We start from the raw sequence: 22,612 nt of genomic DNA on the forward strand, positions 1-22,612 counted from the left end.
CAAGGCTGGAGTTACGCTTCAACCCCTGAACCATGCTAAGAAATAATTGGTGGCTGGAAGCCAGCTGCTATACAGGTGCCTCCAACTGCCTGTTTGGAGGACACGTCCCCTGTCACGACTTATGGAAACACTCAAGCACCGTGTGCCCTAGCACCTCTCCTGCTGCATGATCAGACCTTCACCTGGTGTGCAACCAGAATGACATATTCTTCTGCATCATGGTGGACACACTCTGGATAACATTTTAGTCAGACCACGCCACAATTTCAGAACATACAAAGCAAAAACTTGGTTTTATCAGAATGGATGCCTACGAAGCAATAAAACAGGGTGGTTTAGCTACCAATGTGGAAAGCTGGATGCAGGGATTCCTATGATCAGTTTGGACAGGCACAGCCACATAGGGAAAAAACAGTTTTGGAGACGCTCTTGTCATTGCTTAATGTACGTGTGATGAGCGGAGAGCTGTGGCACTGCTTAAACCACTAACACATCCACGAACTGCTGCCGCATCCGCTTGTCAGAGCTCAGATATTTCAGAAGCTGTCACCAAAGAGGAACCTCTAGGGGAACGATGTTTTCTCTCTTCTCTTAAATCGTAAACTGAAGGCAGACAAAGGTGGCAGTAAATCCCCTTGACGGCTGCCCAGTCGGAGGGATACCTCAGCAGCAGTGCATGCTAAGGCAGAGCTTGATGCAATCTTTTCCATACCACAGCCCCCAAACAACTTTTCTCTGCTGACACATCCCTTGCAGCAGAAGAAATCAAGGCAGAAAGGAGACATGATAAGGGAGGGCATGCATGTGCTGGTTCCACATCACCCAGTGTGATACAAAGGGGAAGCTCCAAGATCCCTACAAGTCACCCCGTGCCTGTGCCCTGCAGGTTTTTATAGTTATTTCCTATGCCCTTATACTCTCCAGCATAAATGTTAAACTAAAGCTCCTGGTCCTTGTTTTCCATAAATATTGCAGTGGAGAATTAGCTGAATTTAATTACAGTTATCATGAAATAGCAAGCATTAATCAGATACCAGTAGCAGCTGTATTTTGCTCTTTTTAACGCAAGAAACTATTTAAAAACTATTTCATTAAAAGCAGAAAACTATTTTAAAAACAAAGCAAAATGCATTCCATTTATAGAGTGGCATTATCTCAGTGCACACAAACACCCTCAAAATAATAACACAAAGCCCCTCTTAATAGCATGCTGTTGTAGTAAGAGCCTCTTATGGAGACAAAATCTAGAGAGACATTCGTCTGAACTGTACTCTGGATCTAAAAGAGAGAGAGAGGAATTGAGAGCAATATAAACAAAACATGTCAGTTTTCTAATCTATTTCGGCTGCTGACACGCACTTTCAGTGGAGATGCCCATCTAATTACAGAATCATAAAGTTCTTTACATGAGCATAAATTGCTCTAATTCACACATCAGTTCCTCTTTTGCACTGCAAGGAACATGTCAGTGCAAAGAGGATCAAGCCCTTCATAGATAAAAAACAGTTTGCTTTTGACATTCTCTGCCCGTTTGCTTCCAAATTTCCCTCCTCCCCATGCAAGGAGGGATCCACCTGGGATCAGAGGTGGGAGTGCAGGAGGTTCCCACCTGCAGGCCCTCGAGGAGGGTGGGCAGGACAGGGAGGATGCCTCAGGGTGCGCGGGGACAGGATGCAGGTGATCGCACCCAGGGCATTTTGCTGCCTGGCTCCTGCCAGAGCTTCAGGATCTGCACTGGTAGGATTTGCCCCTAAGGCTCTGGTGTGCACGAAACTACAAATGTATCCAACCACTGAAGGAATTCAGATTTAGGCACTAAAAATTTAGGTGCCACAAACTACACAGCGTGTAGACAATCTGTTCTTCATCATTGCTCCCATGGATTTTTGTTTAGAACAGGTTTTTACTTTCCAGAAGCTGATGGTATCATCTTTTGCAAGCACCTCCTCTAAGCTAAGATTAAACAACTGCTACTTGTGATTAGACAATACAACACAACAGTTCAGTGGGAAGGGAAATAAAAAGGTCACTGAGTCCAAATGCCTGACCACTCCGGGGCTCACTGGAAGTTACTGAGGGCAGTGTCCAAATGCCCCTTGAGCACTGGCAGGCGTGAGGCACCAACCCCCTTGCTGGGCAGCCTGCTCCAGCCTTTGGCCACCCTCACGGGAAAGCAACGCCCCCTCCTGCCCAGCCTGAGCTCCCCCGGTGCAGCTCGGGGAGTTGCAGCGAGCAGCAAGTGGGGAACACACATTTACCAAGCAGTCGTGCATCTCGCTAAGTGTGAACTGCAAGGGCTCCTCAGTGAGAGTGCAAACAGCAGCCAGCACATAAGCCAAGAAGACTTCTTGTCCTACACACATCTGAGATAGTCTCGTAGGTCAGCTGGTCCGCAGGCTGCTGGGACTGACCACAGGACTTGCAGAAGTAGTTTAACAACTGCTTTATTTCCCTCAAAGTTGAAATGTGCTATAAAATGTGTCAAGGCAGGATTGGAATGCTTTACAGACATGCAGTTTGGGGCAGGAGGCCAAGGTAAGATATGGCTTTGCATAACTCTTCAGCTGTAAAACAGTTTACACAGACTGCTTTTTTAACACTGGTGATTCTAACTCTCCTCCTGCCTCTGAAACCACTTCTGCTGCTTTCTAGGGCTTCTCATGAGAAGCACCCAAGTTATAACATATTTCATAAGTGCAGAGATATTAAAACTTGAAGCATAAAGTCTCTCCCTACCCCAGATTAAGAAGTTCCCTGTGATTTTTCACTACAGTGACACAGAAAGAAGAATTCTCATCAAAGTCAGGCAAATAACTCAGATGGAGCAATATAAGCAATATATACTCAGTATATATACTTTTTTTTTACTTTTTTTTTTTTTCAGATTTAAAATCGTCCATTAGGAGATCATCCAATATATTTGTTCCTCCAGGCCACATACTTGCATTAATAGTTTCCACTCTCCAGCTCCTGACACACTGCAGTGAGCACTTTTCACTAGGTATTGCCTCCCTGTTTTGACAAATGAGCCCACCTCTTAAAGATAAACCTGAGACACAGACCTGTCCTTCCAAAAGGCACTTATTAGCTTCCACTCAGGTTTTCTAAAGAGTCCTGAGCACCACTGACACTTCCCCAGGACGTATGTGGGTTTGATGAGCGGCCGAAAGGACATGCAAACACAAACACAGATTTATCATTTTCTTCCAGCCCAACAATCACGCAGAGCTTGCTGTAAAAATGTTGTTGGACATGAACTCCACTATGTAACCTTACAGCCATTAGCTCTTCTGATACTGTGCTGTTTTAGCTGCAGCACTCCCTAAGCTGCAGACGGAGGGGAGCAGCCAACCACCAGCACCTCACCAGGGGCTGGGAGCAGTTCCCAGCTTCCTGCTGGTGGATGCTGGCACCCCACGGAGCCAGGGAGTGTGCTGGTGATGGGTCACTGCTACACAGGGAGAGCGAAACATCCTGAAAGTCTCTGACTTCAAAAGGAAGAAGGAAAATGTATATTTACACATTGACTGCTGCCTCCACACTGTATCCACTTCCTCTGCGCCACCAGCAGCCCCATGGTTGCCTGCATCCCCGTCACGGCACAGTCTTCAACCAGAGCCCAGGTCCAAAGTCTTCAGAGCCTGAAAAGTTGATGCAAGTGTAATGGTGGGGGAGAACGTTAAATGCGGGGTACCCAAAAATACATCTGCCTTCTGACGCAAGTCCCACTGCCTCCCGTTCTTCTTGGATGATTCCCCATGAAAATTCTCACAAGTAAAGGCTTAGTTAGGAAAAGACAAACCACAATTGTCATTGCAGAAAAGCTAATTGCCTGATTATCTTTAAAGTAACCCCTCTATTTTTCTAAAAATAGTGCCTGCGTCTTAGAGAATCTCATTTTAAAATATCCCATGTTAGGTAAATAGATAGAAGAGGTTGTTGAATGGGTGAGTGCTGACAGGTTAAAACATTAAAATAAAAATCAAGCTTTGGTTTTGGAGCCTGCTGTGCATTAGAAACATTAACCTACTTTGAGTAAAGTTTGCTAACTGAGCAGAAGAGAAAACAAGCGGGGCGTGCTGAAGAGAGCTGTGCGCAGCTCCTCTGTCTTGTGCCTTTAGAGCTACGGAGACTAAACACAAGGAGAAAAACTCAACCAAAAATCTTGCTGTCATACAGAAGCTTAGAGCCTTTGAAAGAGCCCCATGGTGAAAATGATGCTACTTAACATCTTGATTTTTTCCCATCTGTTTGGGAAAACGGAGAAGTCTGGTTTTAATTGTAATTAGTGGTCAGAAATTGAGAAAGTTTTTTGTTGTTGTTGTTTTCCCAAGTGAATTTTGGCATTGGTGACTGTAAAAACCTGCCTCAGGTTGTTCGCAGGGGTTCAGATATCAGCTTGTGTCTGTGACGAGATACCAAAAATTTTTCCTTTTAGAAACATGCGATTCCTGCTAAGAGCAGCACTGTCAACATTTCCATCTTTTCTGCAGATTAATGACATTTCCTGAGTAGAAGAAGGGATAAAAATGTATGGACCCCTGAAACATGCTGAACGTTTTTGTTGTGACAAAAGACAAACAAAGCACTGTAAATTGGAAAACAGCTTTTAAGACATAATTTTCCTGGTAAAATTGCTTTCCTTTATGAATTATTTTTTTACAACTCTGCAATAAATGCTTCAAGAAAGGACTTTCCTACTGAGCATAAAGAAAACTTATATCCCTCTTTAACACAAATACACTGACTTTTCACTTTTATGCTCATTATCATATGCCCTCCGTTATAGGAAAAGATCCTAGCAGAGGATGCAATTAAAGGTGTAACAGATACTTCACCCCAGGTTTCCTTTTTTAATCCCAGATTTTTTTAATTTTCTGGCATTTGATTTTTAAAAAGTTTTTAAGTGGGAACATGTGGCATTGTTTTTCAGTAGTGCAGAAGGCTCTATGATATCCCAAACAGCAGCTGATGAATTTTAAAAGGTTCCTTCTGGACAAGCATCTAACACCCCGGGTGATCACTGTCTCACCCAGCCTCCTTTTCTCCAGAAAGCAGAGGGCTACGTGTGATGGATGCAGATCGTATCACAAGCTGACCAGTAGTTGTATCTCTAGCTGCTGATATTAGACAGGTCAGAATTCATGTAAAGAAAGACACGCTTGTCTGAGAGCTCTCTTTCAGAAAATAGAGATGTTCACAGAACCAAAGCAAACCTCTCAGCTTTCACCAAACAACTCCGAAGCTCCTGAAAGCCTTGCTTCTTGTTGGGAGCAGCAGTCAGATATACACGCTGATTAGTTTTTAGTAACCCGCTCAAGCTAAAGCGAGCCTAAGTATGGCACTAAAGTTCTGCCTCTGCTCTGAGCCAAATAGGAGACGACATTTCTCTTTAGTGCACATACAATATAAAGAAGTGCAGCAATAAAAAGAAACAAAATGAAACTCAGAACTGCAGTGCTCTTCATCAAAGCTCTGTCCTCTGATGGAATCAGCATTTTAGACTAAGCTTAATGAAGGCATAAATTAAGAGATAAGGGGAAATGTTAGACCAGAGCATGTGCACGTGTTCAGTGCTACCTCACCAAGTCCTTGGCAAGATTTTACCATCAGTGGGATGGGAGGAGGTCTTTTTCTTTTTCTTCCACTGCCAGTTTTCCCACAGACTGCCATGAGCCTCAATGCAATCCAAGGTTTCTTCTGGGTGGATAATTGACTCTATTTTCCTGTCTTATGAAGTGAATGAGATATCAGAAGTGTTTTCAGACCATCGGCTAGAAAGGTACATTTTTGGACAGGAGCTTGCATGCTGCTTTGCACAGGAATCAGTAAAATCAAATCACATGCTGAGATGACTAGATGCTACATAGTGAGAGAAGGATAGGGTTTTTTTTTTTGGGGTGGGGGGGGTGGAAATCCTGATGAACGTTGAATGATTAATACTGTGGTGAATTTAGCAAAAAGACTTACAACCAAAGTAATAACAATCCAGAATAACAGGTTTTGGGAAATTACTTGTCCAATAATATGGGGAATTCATCAAAGAAGGCAGTCAGACTTCCCCCAGGAAAAAAATGTAATTCCACTTAAAATTTCCATCATTAATTGCTACCTCAGGGGTAAATGTTGCCCAAACTCTTGGGAGAGCACTGCGGGCACCAAAAGCAGATCTGAACAGAAATTTCAAACGCTGGATGGTTTACCCTTCCCTGTCTTCAAAAGGGACCTGTCTTCCAAATCTGGAGGTCTTCCTGAGGTGAAAAAAAAGTATCATCTTGTGGGATCTCTTTTTAAAATAATGTTTTCTACAAAAAATTATTAAAAATCAGGGAAGGAGATGGAGACATATTTGAAATGTTTAAGGGAAAACCATTTCAAACATCACTGAATAAAAAGAGAACAAGCAGGGAAGTGGGAAGAGATAAGGACAAAAGCTCTGCTTTTGTGTTTTTTTTTTTTTCTCTCTAGGATGTAATTATTCTGCTGTACGTGGGAAGAACAACAGGACAGAGAAACAACACAGATAAATCCTGCACCTTTCCTCCATGCACAGAGAGGATGCTGCAGCAAGCCTCAGTTGGCAGCATAACGCCCAGCTGGGCTGCTGTGGGAAGGCCTTTATGGGATCGGTGCCGGGGTGGGCTTACGGGTAAAGGATGTGGGCACAGAGAGATGGTGTGGGCCTGTGGTGCTTGTGAGCAGAAGCATCGCTGGAGCAGCGGTGGGACGGGATCAGCCTCCCTGGTAATTAACCTTTGTGCAGCTGATGAGGCTTTTTTCCCTACAGAGGATTTTTGTGAAACTGTCCAGGCTTACTTGAGGAGTTGGAAAGGCTCCATTCAGGGAAACGTGCACAGAGGCAGCTCTGCTGCCAAACATCTGTTAATTAGCTACCATAAAAAAATAAATGCTAAAAATCAATCATCAGAAGCTAAGTTCAAAAAATGTTTCTACCAGCAAAAACAAAATAATCCTTTCCCTACACAGCTTGATATTTTAGATATTTTTCCCCTAGTCCAGTTTGAATTACATGGCTTTAGGGTAAGTTTGAGCTGTAAAGGTACAGAACCACCCAAATTCCTCAGTTCACAAAGATCATAGGATGGGAAGAAAGGGAGGTGATCGTGCCTCTGAGCTCTTCTGTAGCACTCCCTGGGCTGGTTTCAGATCTTACACAAGTTCATCACCTGAGGGACAAACCAGAGCTGTCTCCAGCCAGAACCTCCTAAAGAAGGGGGCTCGGGGCTGAGATCAGGAGGGTGTTCGCTGCTGCCCAGACACACCCCTCCTTGTTCAGGAGCCAAAGGCGGAGGTAGGCTCCGAGACACGTCTTTCCCCTGGGAGCTTCTCTGTGATCTCTAACTGAGATTTTAAAAGAATATCACTGCTAGCTGAGCCAAGAAAGAACTCAAATTCAAAACATGCAGGGTCAGGTTCACCCATCAAGGGCATACAGATCAGTTATTTTTCCCTCCTTGGCCCTGAAAATTAGGCTGACTCCCCTCAGCCTCCTGAAAGCATCTTGCTCCTACCAGGCTAGGTACTGAAACTTGCATGCAAGATCAGGATTAGAGCCAGCAGTTTTTCTCTAAGCAGCGCTCTACCAGGGTTTGCAAATCACTTCAAGATGATGTTTTCCTGGCTGGCTCCCAGGGCCCAGAGCAGCAGCAACAGGGCAGAAGTTGCCGCGCTGTTTGCTGAGGACGCACCACGCAGGGTACCGCAACCAGGCCTCTCGCCGCTGCTAGCTACGTGCCACGTCCTCTGCGGGCATCCCCGTCCCTCCTGCGGAGCTACAGGGGGGAGGTCGGGACAGGGACCTATGGAGATGCCAGACATGGGCTTCCTCCCAAGGGCTTGGGGAAAGAGGGAGCTGGAAGTGCTGTCTTGATCCTTCTCATTGCACGCACGAGCTGGGGAAGCCAGAGGACACTGTTAATGAGGGAATCCGGGGAATTACCTCTATTCTTTATGATCTTTATTTAATGATTTAACTTCAGAGCAAAGGAAGATGGGGTAGTTTGGGAAGGTAAATCGTGGCTCAGGAAGAAATAATTAGATCAATGAGGATAGTGCAAGCCAGTCTGGGCTCACTGAAACAAAAGGGGCTTCCCCCCAAGCTATTTCAATATTTTCCTCATCAAAGTTTCCTTGAAGTCCCACATTCTCACTCTTTGAAACTTGAGTCCCCCCCAAAAGAAAAGCTTTTTTGATGACAGAAAATAGTTTAATTAAAATAGGTTTAAAATGACCACCTCAGGTAGCACCTAACAGTTTGGAAGTGATGCAAATTCTGGCTCAGGCATTGTTTCCAAAAGCAGCTCTGAACTGGAAAAGCAATCAGCTTTCTTGCCAGGCTAACCTTTCCTTCTAGGGTTCATCTAGAAATAGATTTTGTAGTCTTTCCAGTTAAATGAAAACCTCTATGGAAGAGATTTTAGAGGTGAGAAAGAATGGGTTAGTGTGAAAATTTCTTGAGTGAAGACCATGACAGATGATGCAGTTCTCCCATGTGCTTTATCTGTTGTGTTCAGGCTCTGAACCTACACTCAGACAAACAAACCAACCAAAAGAAGTCAGTGCAGCTTTTAAAGATTTCTGAATAAACGCGCCTTCTCTCCTTTCCTAAACATCATACTGGATTACTTTGCACCATTTACCTTTATCTGTCACCTCCTTCCAGTACTTAAAGGGAGCCTACAAGAAAGCAGGAGAGGGACTCTTTGTCAGGGAGTGCAGTGATAGGACAATGAATAATGCTTTTAAACTAAAAGAGAGAAGATTTAGATTAGATGTAAGGAAGAAATTTTTTACTCAGATGGTGGTAAGGCACTGGCACAGGCTGCCCAGAGAAGCTGTGGATGCCCCAGCCCTGGAGGTGTTGAAGGCCAGGCTGGATGGGGCTTTGGGCAACCTGGACTAGTGGGAGGTGTCCCTGCCCATGGCAGGGGGCTGGAACTGGATGGGCTTTAAGGTCCTTCCAACCCAAACCACTCTGTAGATCTATGAATCTATTAAATATGGAAACAATGTCAGATATTTATTTGTGCATACTAACCTTTTCAGAAGTTGTTCTGATTTCTGATAAAGTGATTAGAGTTTATTCTCCAACATTGTTGTTCTAATTCATAATATCGTTGTAATATTCCATACTCTTGTTTTGGCAAATAAACTACTTTTCGAAACTGTTCAAAACCACACTATTTTTCTAAAAGGCTCAACATTGTTTTAACAGCAGGAATAAATCGAAACAACCTTTAAAGTGGAAAGTTGTGTCAATCTTAGTCCCACCAATGCGCCAGTGCTTAAGGAAAGGAACCTAGCATAACCCAGTTCTTCTGGCAGAATTAGATCAGATGAAGTTCAATAATTTAGCAGCTGACTAGGTGTATAGAAACTGCAGACTCACATGCTCAGCCCTTTGTATGCAGAGGGTGTGATAAGACTATCATTTTGTCTATCAAAACGAGTAACAAAAATGCTAATGAACAAACGGAACCTTATAAATTCATAACCTGAAACTGGAAGCAGATATGGTTAAAAAGCAGCGTGCTGTTTGGGCGTGTGTCAGAGTTTTCCTCTGAATTGACTTATGGTTTTAGAAGAGAGATTTTATTTTTTATTTTTTCCCCTCCAAAAAATTCCCTCAACAGCAGGTAGGCAGAAAATGACCAGCTAAGCTGTCAAGCCCCTGTTGGAACACATTTATTGATCATTCTGCTGAACACACATTTTGTTTTGATTTTACCCATGCTGGGCTGTACAGTGGTATTCACCTCCTGTACAAGTTTCTGAAGCGGCTACAGGGCCACATGGGCCAGATCTGCAACCACCAGGCAGAGGCATCGATATTTCTCTGTTTCGATATCTCCCAGCCCCTCTGAGATGAAGGGGTCTTCCTGTCCAACACTGCCCACCTTCAATGCCCCTGACAGCGCTCTCACTGCATTTCCCATCCCCGTGCAGCTCACAGCCACAGCAGCAAGAGCAGAGCTGTACTTTCCACTGTTGCACATCATTTATTTCCTTTTTTATTATTTTTTTTTATAGCAGCAAATCCTATGCTGCTCCAGGCATGATAACTAATGTAAGAACAGAATGGTAGCATTTGATTTTGTCATTAACCACGCTGTTTATATGTTGACGTAGGGAAATAAACAATGCATAAGCAACACTGAATCGTATGTTATTGATACATAATGTTTAATTCACTCTTTTCAAAGAATGTTTGTTTCAAATGTGCACCTTTGTGCATTGATGACTATTTATGCTTATGGATACGAAGGACAAATTATGGCAGAATGAGTGCTAGAAATCCACAGGGATAATATTGAATGATAATTTACGTGGTTGTGAGGGATTAGTTGAACTTTTCACCTACTTGGGGGCACAGGAGATTCTATTTCTGCACCACTGAAGTATAGCTCAATTACATTCAGCTGAGTACAACTAAAAGTTTTCCTGCACAGGGTTTCCCACTCATTTCTTTCCAGGACATGCAGTCCCCTCTGACTATATCTTTCTACCTGAATAATTTTCACAGCAGTGAAAAGGTTGTGCTACGCACGAGTGTACAACCCTACTACTCGAGAAATCCAGATCATTTTTCTGAACTGAAAGGTAGTTTTACTTCATGAATTAGATGGAAGAACACATTTCTACAACATGTCTCACTTGAAACTCTGCCTGGCTGTGGTTTCTGTAGTTTCTCAAGAGTCAAACACACGACAGACTTGGCCCTCATCTTGAAAATATTGAAATACTCAAGTCCTTCCAAAATCTGAAATGGCACTGAAAATTTTTAAGCATTTTCAGCTCCATTTTTGATTGGATTTCAAGTCATCTATGAGTCAGCTACTGATGACAGAGGTACAGACAGATACTGCTGCATCAGGGCAGCAGAGGCTACTGTGTCCTGATAGCAGGAAAATCCTGCAATTGGAAGAGCAAAGAAAGCATAATCAGAAGACATTAAATACACACACTATGCTAAATAAACTTAGTGTGACTGGGTTTCTTACAGTGTATAGAAAATTAATTAATAACAGATGCCCGAAGCGCAGCAAGTGTTACTTCAGCTAGGCAAGTCTTACATTAGAGGTAGCACATAATGAAAAAGCCATGTAATGGTAGAAAGAGCATAGTTATAGGTTACAGTCACGGCTGGTCTCTGATAACAATAAGATTAAATGCCAGAATTTTACAACTACATTTTTGTTGTTTCCCCAACAAAAAGAAGCTTAGGAAAATGTGGTTTCTCAGCATTTTTCAAAGTAGGTCCAATGCACCAACAAGAAACCGAGCTTCCATGTCAGGGGGAAGGGCTGGCACTTGGTGCGTGGCAATAGCAGCAGCAGGTGGCACCAACAGTGCTCACACAGTGCCCTGCTCCTGCAGTAATGAACGTGGTGTGCCAGTTTTGGGGACCGCACAGCTGCCAACCCTGCCTGCAGCCCTGGCTGCCCTGCCCTGCACAGCGAAGGTCACAGTCAGCGACATCCCGATTCCAGGTCACTGTGGTGCAAAAAGCCTCCCTCCAGCAGTATATGCGTTTCACACCTAGCTGCTCCTTTTGTCAAGCTGTCATATTTAATTAAAAATGCTGACAGCCTTTAAGGATCTCAACAATGTGCAAAAAATACATAAGATCAACACTTCACACTTCTACCAGCTATTATTCTCTTCCTACAGTAATTTAATTCACTTCCTCTAGTTCTTCAGGAGCTGGGGGCTGAGTTTTTTAAATTGTATTTTCCACTTGCTGTTCTCCAAGAGAGGCAGAACAAATACATCCTAATCAGCACCTTGAACTCCTCCATGCAGACCTGTCCTCGGGACTCTGTCCACCCAGAGAGGTTCTCCTGCTCTGCGGGCTGGCTGCTTTCTGCAGAGCATTTGTTGGGCTGGGAGGAGAGCTCATGCTATGCATTCTTACTCCCTCATCAGAGACAACATTTTTTTTTTCTTTAAATCTGCAAGTGCTTGGAGTTAAATCCATAGGGGGCTAAGGCATCTAACTGCCTATGAGATCTTCAAGTGCCGTATCCTGCTCCTGTAGTGTTAAATCAAACACTCTGCTTCCTGCAGTTGTTCTGGATGTGCCATGAGGTGACGATCTCATCTCTGTGTGCACTCATAGACAAACACCTTTCCGTTCTTTTCCTTCAGGCACAGGAAAATCTCATTCTCTGGGAATTTTTCTCTCCCTCTCTCTCTTTTAAAGGCAGCATCAAGATGCTAACATCACTGCAAATAACGTACAAGAGAGAATTCCTCTCTGCTTTCAAGGAGTGCCATGAGACACTCATCTTTATCAACACAGTGCTATTACCATTGTATTTTTATGTCTCTCTCATTTTGGTACTTCATTTTTGCCATCTTGTGTGTAACTACAGTGTCTAATGACACCCTGAGATATTGGGTCCCAGCTGCAGCAGATGCTCGATCTATTAACTCCTCCTGTTGTGTGCCACTGAGAGCCTAGACAGACAGACAGGACGGGCTGTGAGACAGAAAGCAATAATCCCCATTTTCAGATAAAAAGTAAAGGTTCAGAAAGGTACCAGCCTGCATTTAAAGCCAACAGAGATGAGCAGACACTAGAGGGAGAAAGGGCAGCTGCCCCTGCTTTTGCTCTGATAGTCTTTTCAAACTCCACTGAAGACTCTGCAGGTCTGCGGTCTTCCCTCCTTTTCAGCTCAGATCCTTTTCCCCTCCAGCAGAGCTGGGGCTGGGACATCTCCGTGGGAGATGAAGTGCCAAGCTCAGGGGTCAGCCCTGCAACAAACCCTCTCCTGAGGAGCTCCAGCACCACTCATCTCCCGGTGGCTCTGACAAGCTGCCAGCTTCTGCTGAGTGACGTGCCCAGCGTTACGCAAGGAACCAGGGACAGCATCCAAAAGAGGCCTGAGCCTCATGAACTGTGGTGAGTTTGAGACCACCCACCACTGACTCCTGTATCTTCTCACCCATGTGCAAGCTTGTTCAAGATTAACGTGCTGAGGCTGTGAGCTTGGCTATTTACCAAGGTAAATTTATGGGGGAAAACGCATCTCAAGAGCTTATGACAACGGGACTCTAAATGGAAGGAAGGTCGGACAGAAAACACTGATGCAATGGGAATATTCACTCCTGGTGTTCCTCCATGAGAAAGTTGGCAGGAAACCACACATTAACCTGAGTCTCTGGTTACAGAAGCACAAACATTTGCTGCAAAAATATGCTGCCCCCACCGCCACACTTCACACCGAGGGGCGGCCGGTGAGCTGCCCACACAGCTGCACAGCCCACGGAAAGGACCAGGGCAAGCCCAGGGACCCCAGCACCTCCAGTGTGGGTGCTGTGGTCTCTGCACCCACTGCCCTGCTGCTCCTTCCCAGCACTGCCTCCGATTCTTCGATTCTCATACTTTGTATGGCTTGACTAGACTGGAATAACCTAGGGGTAAATGGACACTAAATCGACACCAACCACGGGCACAGAGATAATGCTACTTGAGTCCAGATCAGTAATTTTTAAATCAAATAACTACAGAAAAAGCTAGGTTAAAGAGGACTTTGGGATGCTCTGTACGAGTGGGGGGGCTGGGGCAGGCCAGGCTGGTTCCCTCCTCCAACTTCATCACCTTCCACTTCAGCAACTCAGACCAGTAACACCCATGGGAGCCCTATTCTGAGTCCTGGCTGCTTTGCCATGCTTCAAATCAGGTGCAAGTAATTTCTAAAGCTGCTCAAGGGAGACACTTAAAAATGACCAATATATTCAAAAATATTGCCTTTCAGCAATTCATCTTTATAAAAAACACTCATGAGAAGTGAATTTGTAGAAAATGGATTTTGCTTTGCAAATGTAATGATTCATATCATTATTAGCTGTGCATTCATCTAGTCACAGCAGAAGAACAATGTTATATTACACATCTGACCAAACACAACTAATCGGTATGGATTGATTAAAAATTGAGATAGCCACAGAGGGCTTTTTTTTTTTTCCAAACCAATCTGTATAGTTGCATAAAAGAATAATGCAAGATGCTAGAGTGATAAAAAACATTGTGGTTTTATAATGAACACTCTAACGTAGAAAACCTCATAAATTCCTTATTCTGATTTAAATATTCAGTTGTAAGAACTACTTATTCTATAAATATATCTAGTGTATATATAAAATCAGAGACAGTAAAATAGAACTGGATAGGTCTAAAACTTAGGACACTTCAGAAATTATTTATATACATATATATTTAGGATAAAAAATATTGAGAAAATTTTAAAATGGACTGAAATTATTTAGTATAAATGAAGATTGTATAAAGCTGCTAGACACTGGTGCTGATTTTAAAGGTCAGGTTTTTACAAAGATGAACGTTCAAAACCTTGCATGAAGATATTCGTATTCATGAAAGAGAAGCTAACAGGAGGTCATTAATAAGGTCTTGCTTGGGACCCGAATGAACACACTTTAAAGATGTGGATAAAGGAAAAAAAAAAAAAGCATAAAGCAATAAGCTTCAGATCAGTCTGCCTGGAAATAACTTTTTATCTGAAATTTATCAGATGGTTTGTGCAAACTGATGACTGCTGCAAGGGCTTCTGAGTACCCCCAAGACCCACCTGCACTCAGAGTGGCAAATACGTTACCCAGCAGCAGAACTACCTAAAGCTGATTGAAGAACCACATCCAAAGGCAGATTAGTCCCTTGTAACCCCTGCTCAATAGAAGCAGAATTTGTTTCATTCCTAAAACACAATATATAGTCCCTTTGGCTCTATAAAGGCCCAGATCCAGCTCTCGCTAATGGCTTAAATTAATCGTGTCATAGCTGAAGTTATGCATATGTCAGAAATTAAGAAAAATGAAGCTGCCGAGGCCTCTGGTGACTTGTCAAGCTCCAGGACACTTGGTGCGTGGGCACCGAAATGGGCAGTTTTTTCCAAATGCCATCTGGGCACCTCTTTTGCAGATACTCAGTTCATTCATAAAGGCTTATCCAGGTTTGGGACTTTCAAATTCAGGTGCCCACAGGTCCTAACATTTATGCAGGATGGTCAATGAAGTGCTTCGTGTTTTGTAAAAAGGACATTATTTTCCAGGCTGCCTGCTTTAGACAGCTACAGACCTGGTGCCCACTCTCTGCTGACTGAAGTCGGGAAGCTTGGCTGCTGTCACAGCAGCTGAGCCCAGGACGCAGGAGCTCGGTGTGGTTTGCTGTGCTTGTCACATCTGCTCCCTTATTTACCCAGGAGGAGCCAGGTAATGAAAAGCAGGTTGCTCTCAGTCATCCCAAATTTCTGGCTGCCATCGCAGGACTCCGCTGCCTGCCGAGGTGCCAGCGTTGCTGTGAGAGGCGGCTGGCAAGTGGCACCGAGCTGCGGTGGCCAACATTGTCCCATCTCCCAGGGATGGCAGTGTCTCCCTTACCGCGCCAGCCAGGCTGCTGTGGCCTGAAGGGGAGGTCCCCAAGCCCTGGCTTGTTGCAAGCAGAAACCTTGGGCACCTACAGCTCCGTAGGTAGTGTTGTATTTCCTCGGGCTGGACTGCTGACAGGAATATTGTTCCAGCAAATGTCTAAGAGCCCTGTGGGCATCACGTTGGCCAGCAGCCAGTGGTTGGGTGCCGCTGGCCAACAGGATTTATAAACAAAAACTGGGAGGGGGAAATGGAACAGGGGACCTCACTCATTTTATACACTGCCACGAGACAGACTTCTGAATGAGACACTTTTCCTGCTTTTTTGGATTTCTAAAGAAAAAAGTGTCTTAAAGTACGCAGGTAGCTCACGATACACAGGACTATGTTTGGCAAGACATAAGCAAATGTTCTCAACTGTGGTCACTTAAAAAGACACATCAAAAAGATGTCCTTTCACACAAACTTTGTTCTTTTTCTTCTCCTCCTTTCTCTTCAGCAGACTGATGTGAATTGTTCCCAGAATGATTCAAGAAGTTAGGGATCACAAATGACACGACAGAAGAAATCGAAAGGTTTTCTACCTAGCCAGTGTTAGCTCTCTGCCAGATGCTTTTCAGATGTGCACGCACACGTGCATTACTCCTATTGCTTTACCCAGCTTCGTTCTTTATCAGCACATCTCAGCACCATTGTCTCTTCCCTCTCCCACATCGCAGTTCCTTCATAAAGCTCTCACAACACAATGAAATGTCACTATTTATCCAGACCCAATAATGCAGGAATACATCTCTCAGCCTGCAGAACGGGCTCTTAACTCTTCTTTTGTTTATTAATCTGCTTGAGATGCATAGTGAGAACACGTCGATACTGCTAAGGTTAACGACTGATTGATTCATAGCAAGACAGCGCCAGCATTTCCAGCCAAATGTTCCTCAGTAATTGTTGTAATGAAGGTTGCAGCGTGCTCTCAGGGTGCACAGTTCGGTACAGCACATCTCCTCGGCACACCTCCGTAGGAGGGCCATCGCTTGGGTTTCTTGCAGAGGAAGGGCAGGTGCTGGAGGGAGCAGAGATGTCTCAGCACATGGCTAATTGCCACCAGCCCAAATGGTCGGGGCCCTGAAAGCCGGCTGCTGTCCCGGACAGCCCTGGGATGCAGAGACTGGCACTCATGCCTGCCACACACGGAGGGGACGAGCACACACTTCATTTTCTCTGTGTCTTATAATAGAGATATACACTGAGGCTAAGAAGAGCTGGCTCCACAGAAACAAAACCATTCTTCATAGCAGACTGGTGCCATTAAGAAGCATGTGGGAATTACTGGCTCTCATTCTCACTGTTCAGATAATAGGCTTTCTACAGCAGTACACTTTCACCAGATTATTGTTATTGCAGATGCTAAAACGATCACAGCAGGTCGCACAGGGGCAGGAGAAACAAGAAAGCAGTAGCTGACCAGCAGCAGGTGGCTTCGTGCCCCTCAGAAGCCCTAGCCCCGTCCCCATCACCTGGGCAGCTGAAGGGAAGCTCCCAGCAGCTGGGGCAAACACCTGCTGAAGCCCATTTTCACCCACTGCCCAGGCCCACCAGCAGACACCCTGCCACAATGTCCCATTCATGCACCACAGCCCCGAGGGACACATCCTCCCTCACTGTTTCACCTTGCCTCACACCAGGCACCCTGACCCACAGTAGGTGCTGTGGGCAACATCCCCCCAGTTCCCATATACACTGCTCTAAAATCCTTAGGGACAAATATTCTTGATCCTGCCTTTTAAGCTTTGGTTCTTCCAACCAGCCTGTTTTAATATCCATTTCTCCATCGTCCCCTCTCAGAGGGGGCTCCAGATTTCACTGCCTGGGTGCCACCCCACCAAATGCAAAGGAACCAAGTCATCTCAAAATCCAGCTAAAAACACTGAATAAAAAAATTCCAAATAGTACAAAATTTCTGGCTTCTCAACACAGATTGAGCCATAATAAAGAATAAAAGACTTCCCAAATTGACAGAAAACTGTTTGAATCCCATACACTTTGGGTCAGATTATTTTTCATTTCAGTTCTCTGTGCTAGAGAATTTTTTTTTTTTTCCACATCTAAATAGGGGGAGTTACAAGATTTTAGACAGCAGCATGGTATTTTGTTTTAAAAATACTCTGTCCCTTCAGTAAATGAATATTTTAAGCTATGTTGCTTGTCTCAAAAAGATGAGGTCTGCTAGAAAGATTTTTAACCTAAACCTTAAAAATGCAGCCACAGACAAGATTATCACAGTTCCCACCAGTGAATGACTGGCATCAAGCGAGTTGTGTGAGGACTTGCCAGATACAGGTGAAAGAAGCAGTAGCAGCTTCACAGTTGATGGTTTAAAGTCAACAGGAGGCTACATTCACCACAGGGACTTGATTTCAAAAATGACAGCACCTAAAAATAGGGCTTTGGTGGTCTCTGCTTTCCTCCACATGAACACAAGCCGAAGAAAATGTCCCAAACTCTCCCTGTCTCTAAGATCATTCATGTCTTTTAGCTGAAATCACACCTTTAAGCCAGAGAGGGATGAGATTCAAAACATATTTGCAGACTGCAGGAGCCATTTAAGTGCTGGGATATTTAATGAAAGGAGAGGAGCTTGTGGCTCTTTTGCAAGAAGAACACATATTTTGTTGGGCCCTGCCCCGGAAATTTCCACGTTCACTGCTTGGAGAACTCTGCCATTACACACAAGTACGTAGGTCAATGTCACAGCAATTATGCATGTGATGAAATGCAGAAATTGAGGCACTTGCTGTCCTGCTGGCTAACTTTTGTAGGTGCCTTCAGAGTTGATGCATTCCCGAGGTTGTACAAGGCAGAGCGCACACTGCCAACAAGCACGCTCTAGCCTCGTTAAAGTTGGCTCACTACACAGCCAAATTACAATAACTTTGTGACAGGGTAGAGAAAAAAAAAAAAGCCAACAATAACCCCAAACCAAAAAAAAAAAAAACACACTTTGACTTCTCTTTGTCCCCTGACAGCACTGCAGTTTGCTGGTGGGTGTTTTCAGATTTCTCTGTCCACCTCCAGATTCAGCTCACCGAGGCAGAGGAGACGCACAGCTCAGCGCACCCCCTGGGCTGATCAAAACTTTGTGTCTGGTTTAGGCAATGTAACCACGGAATAGATCAAATCTCATGTAGTTTGCCTTACGGGATTGACAACAGGTATCCTGGAATCACTTTGTATAATTAATTTCTATCCGTTATGTTCTGCAAATTACACTTTTCAATAACAGTGCACCTGTTTATACACAGACTGTGGATAAAACAGCATCATTTTGCACAGTGTATGTGGAGTATTATCGTGACCTTCACTTACACGAAGCCAGATGCACTGTTCTTCTTCACACACAGAATCTCCCTCAATATATTTGTTTGGGAGAGATATCACTCTCACCTCATACTACTTAAAGCCCCAGAAGCAATAGTGAAATCTGTGACAAAAGAGATGCCCTAATCCCATTTTAGGCTTTAAATACAGACGTCCTCTCTGCCTCTGGAAACGTGACAAGCATCCACCCCCTTGCATTCCTGTACCTGCATGCAAGGAGGGAACATGATCTGCTGTTTACTTCAAGGACAGAAGAGGGAATGAAATTTGGACTTCATTTAACCTGCATCCGCACACTGTGCTAAAAGAAGACTTGAGCTGTGGCTGAAAGGGGATAATTAGCAATAATTAATTTCTGCTGCAGATCATTAGCAATTTGCAACCCCTACGAGCAAATGAAAAGAAAACTATGGATCATCACACTCCTAAAATTAGCCCTAACCAAATCTCTTACACTTTTGATGGCGATTCTTCCTAAAGGGCAGGAAAGCAGCAGAAAGCCTGGTTTTTATTTGGCTTTAGAGAGTTGGGAGATTTTTCTCAGACCACATGAATGTGACCACTGATTAGTCCCATCTCTTTCCCTCCAAATCCTAATTTTTCTCATGTTAATGGAGACTTCAATAATAATTTCTTTCATATGTTACCTTGCAAAGAAAAAAGATAAATAGCATACATGAATGAAATAGGTTGCATACTATGAAATTAAATGTCACCAGTATGCCAGAAACCTCAACAAAGGGCTTTACTGCATTTCTCATTTTTCATATTGTCAAGATTCTCTTAAAATAGAGAATTTATTAAGCAAAACCTGGAGCACGTTCTTATCAGCCTCATCTTCCCACCAAAATAAACAGCCCACATTAGAAATTGCTTTAAGGATATAATGTAAACCATAAGTCTACTTGCCTCATTCCCCAGGAACACAAACTTCCACCCGAGTCATGCCTGACATATGTTACTCATGCTGTATTCAGTGAAACTATTACTGAGGATCTATTAAAACGGATGGGTAAAGTTTAATTAGTTCAACTATAAGCAAAACACTAATTTGTGGAATAAGAAACTGAGATCCCAAGTTTCCATAGTACGGGATGTCCCCACTCTTCTTTACAAGTATTGTTTTCATTAAATTGGAACCTAGGGGGTTTACGTTTTCCTGTGGCTACTGAATGCAGGTACACAGAGGCAGGAAAAATACCATCTTTATCTCCAATAAGCGGGGCTTCCCAGACCTGTCCTGGGCTGCCTTTTGGAGTTGGTCATAACCCAAGCAGACCAGGGAGGCAAAGGGACCCCACACCCTACTGGGATCCCTCTCACCCTCCACACAGGGCAACGCGCTCCGGACACAGACTTCCCAGCTCCCCTTCCGCACGGCTGCAGTCATCAAGTCCCTCATCAAGCTAACAGGCTACCCCAGAGCCACAACAAAAACACGTATCATCTGTAACAAATCTAATAATAATTAGTAAAATGATAACAGCTTCTGAAAACAAAGGTTTTTTTTTTTTTTTTTTAAACAACACAAGCTGATATTTTTGCAAAGGCTTTCAGTTAAGTACACACACATCAAGAGTTTAAGAGACTGCTAAATTTAGAAATACAATCTATTTCTGCAAGGCTCAGATTTTAGCCTCAGGTAGCACATATTCATTAACACTGGATCTCCACCCAGGAAATGTAACTTGAACTAATAACTGCAGAACAGCAGACAGCACATTTTAGATTTGAGAATTCCCGATTCAAACATTGTAGGCTTTTTATTGCAGAATGAATTGGCTCCTGCAGTGCTTTGTTATTATTTATATATACATTCAATATTGATATTTATGTGGACTGTTGGTGTAACTGATTATTTATGGATGTGGTCTGAAATCCAAGACCTTTTTGGCTGAATTCCCAGTCTCCTGTATGAAATTCTCCAAGACCCATGGAAAAAAAAAAAAAAAAAAGTCCATTTAATCTATTTCGGGTTTTCTATTTGAAACAAGGATGAGAAAATAATGGAGATGATAAAGCTTCTTCAGACTTTCTTTCCTTATAGATTTACATACAATAACAGTAACCTCTTTGAGAAGGAAGCATTTTTTACAGCATAAATTTGTGCAGAACTAGCAGCCTTGGGGGGCCCAAGGATAATATTGTAACATAAATGATAATTAATTTATGTTTAACTGGAAAATATGTACTATAAATATACCCTGAGCAGTAATCAATGGGAGATCATGCTACAAATCCCCAAGCCAGACATGGACCGGCTAACACAAGCAGATGTGTTGCCTGCACTTCTGTTCAGGCAGCCCGATGTGTCTGGGGAGGAAAGCTTTCTGCACAGACCTTTCTCACAGGGCAGGCAGGGAGAGGTTGCGGCAGCCTGATTCACGTGGGGCGTTCCCCTGCCACATCCCTGGTTGCCCCTCTCTGCTGGAAGAGCATCTGAAACCTCCCTCTGCCCGCATTCACACTTAGGCATAGCTGTATTTCTTAAAGACTGTTTAAGAACTTAAGCTTTGCTAAAATTCACCTTTAAATTCCAGTCTCCTGACAAGAGAAGTACCAACCTACCAGTTGCTCCAGCTTTTTTTTTTTCATTGTTTTTAAACCTTCTCCTTTTCTTCCCCATTTCCTCACCCTGAGCTAGCAGAAACAGCCTCAGCAAGTACAGGAAGAAGAACATAGGAACCACAACTAGAAGATATACACATCTACCAGTGATTTTTACTCTTGATGAGATTTTTATGACATGGTATCAACACACACTATGTAAGATCAAGCACAGTACTGTTCTTCTTTCAGCATTTTCTATTGAGGATTTTTTTTTCTTTTTCTATCTCCATTTGTATGATTAATTATTACTATTATATTTGTTACTACACTTGGCTTCAGAGGCCAAGGCAGAGTCTGTAGAAACCTATTATATGTGACGCAAATTCACAAATTAGACCACAGTGGAAAAAAAAAAATATATATATATATATATGTATGTGTGTGGTAAACTTACAGTCAAAAAAATAAAACATCATCATATCTTAGGAAGTTTTACTTACTGTTCTTTTACTTCACATAATTTATAATAATATTAAAGAGAATTTCTGATAAAATTCCTATATAAACCATAAGTCAATACTTCCTTTAAAGGTTTTGACTCTCTCAGAACTTTTTCAAAAAATGATGAAGTCAATACAGATTAGCAAAGCACCTTACAGTTGGCAAGTTTTGCATATTTTGCTGGAAAAAAGTTTCATGAAAGAAGTTTCACTCAGCCCTCTGCCTACAAGAATTTTCCACTTACTTTCTGTAGGAGGGTAATACGTAGAATATACATCTAACAGAATGTATCTGTTAACGGGTCACAGCTATGGCTGAGACTGACAAAATTAGAGCAGTCTGAAATTAGATATTTCATTCTTTTTGCTTACCAGCATCTCAGTCTTCTGAGAGCGCTTCTCTGCAGCACCCACAAATTCTTTTGAGTTCCTTTGGCGGTTTTTTGTCCATTTAACTCTCTGTAAGCAGTGATGCTTTTCTCAAATATTACCTCTGCTAACGTGGCCTAAAGGTATCATTTGAATAGCGCTGAGGCCGTGCAGAAGTTGAGAATCATGAGCAGCTTCTCCTAGAGGGCTCAGAGGCCTCATATTAATTGCTTTATGAAAACACACGAACCCAAATCAATTTTATAGCTTTGAAGTCAGATTATTTGTACTAATTATTTTATGAACAATATGAAGTAACATTGATTTTATAGCTTTGCAGCCTGATTTATTTGGCCACGTGCAAGTCATCATCCAGGGTCTATGTCCTACAGACAATTGGCGCTTTGAAA

The 22,612-nt window shown here is 43.2% G+C and overlaps 1 protein-coding gene across 2 annotated transcripts in view; it reads right to left on the reverse strand.

The window, feature by feature from the left end:
* Positions 1-22,612, reverse strand: part of GRID1 (glutamate ionotropic receptor delta type subunit 1) — a 699,294-nt gene that overhangs the window by 21,651 nt on the left and 655,031 nt on the right. The window contains exon 19 of one of the 2 annotated variants that reach the window (XM_067000673.1): positions 3,521-3,641. The exons of the other annotated variant lie outside the window; for it this stretch is intronic. The gene's annotated coding sequence lies outside the window, so the exon portion shown is untranslated. The remainder of the gene's footprint in view (positions 1-3,520; positions 3,642-22,612) is intronic. 2 annotated transcript variants of the gene reach the window in all.

The sequence above is a fragment of the Anser cygnoides genome, chromosome 7 (assembly GCF_040182565.1).
Source record: "Anser cygnoides isolate HZ-2024a breed goose chromosome 7, Taihu_goose_T2T_genome, whole genome shotgun sequence".
NCBI lineage: Eukaryota > Metazoa > Chordata > Aves > Anseriformes > Anatidae > Anser > Anser cygnoides.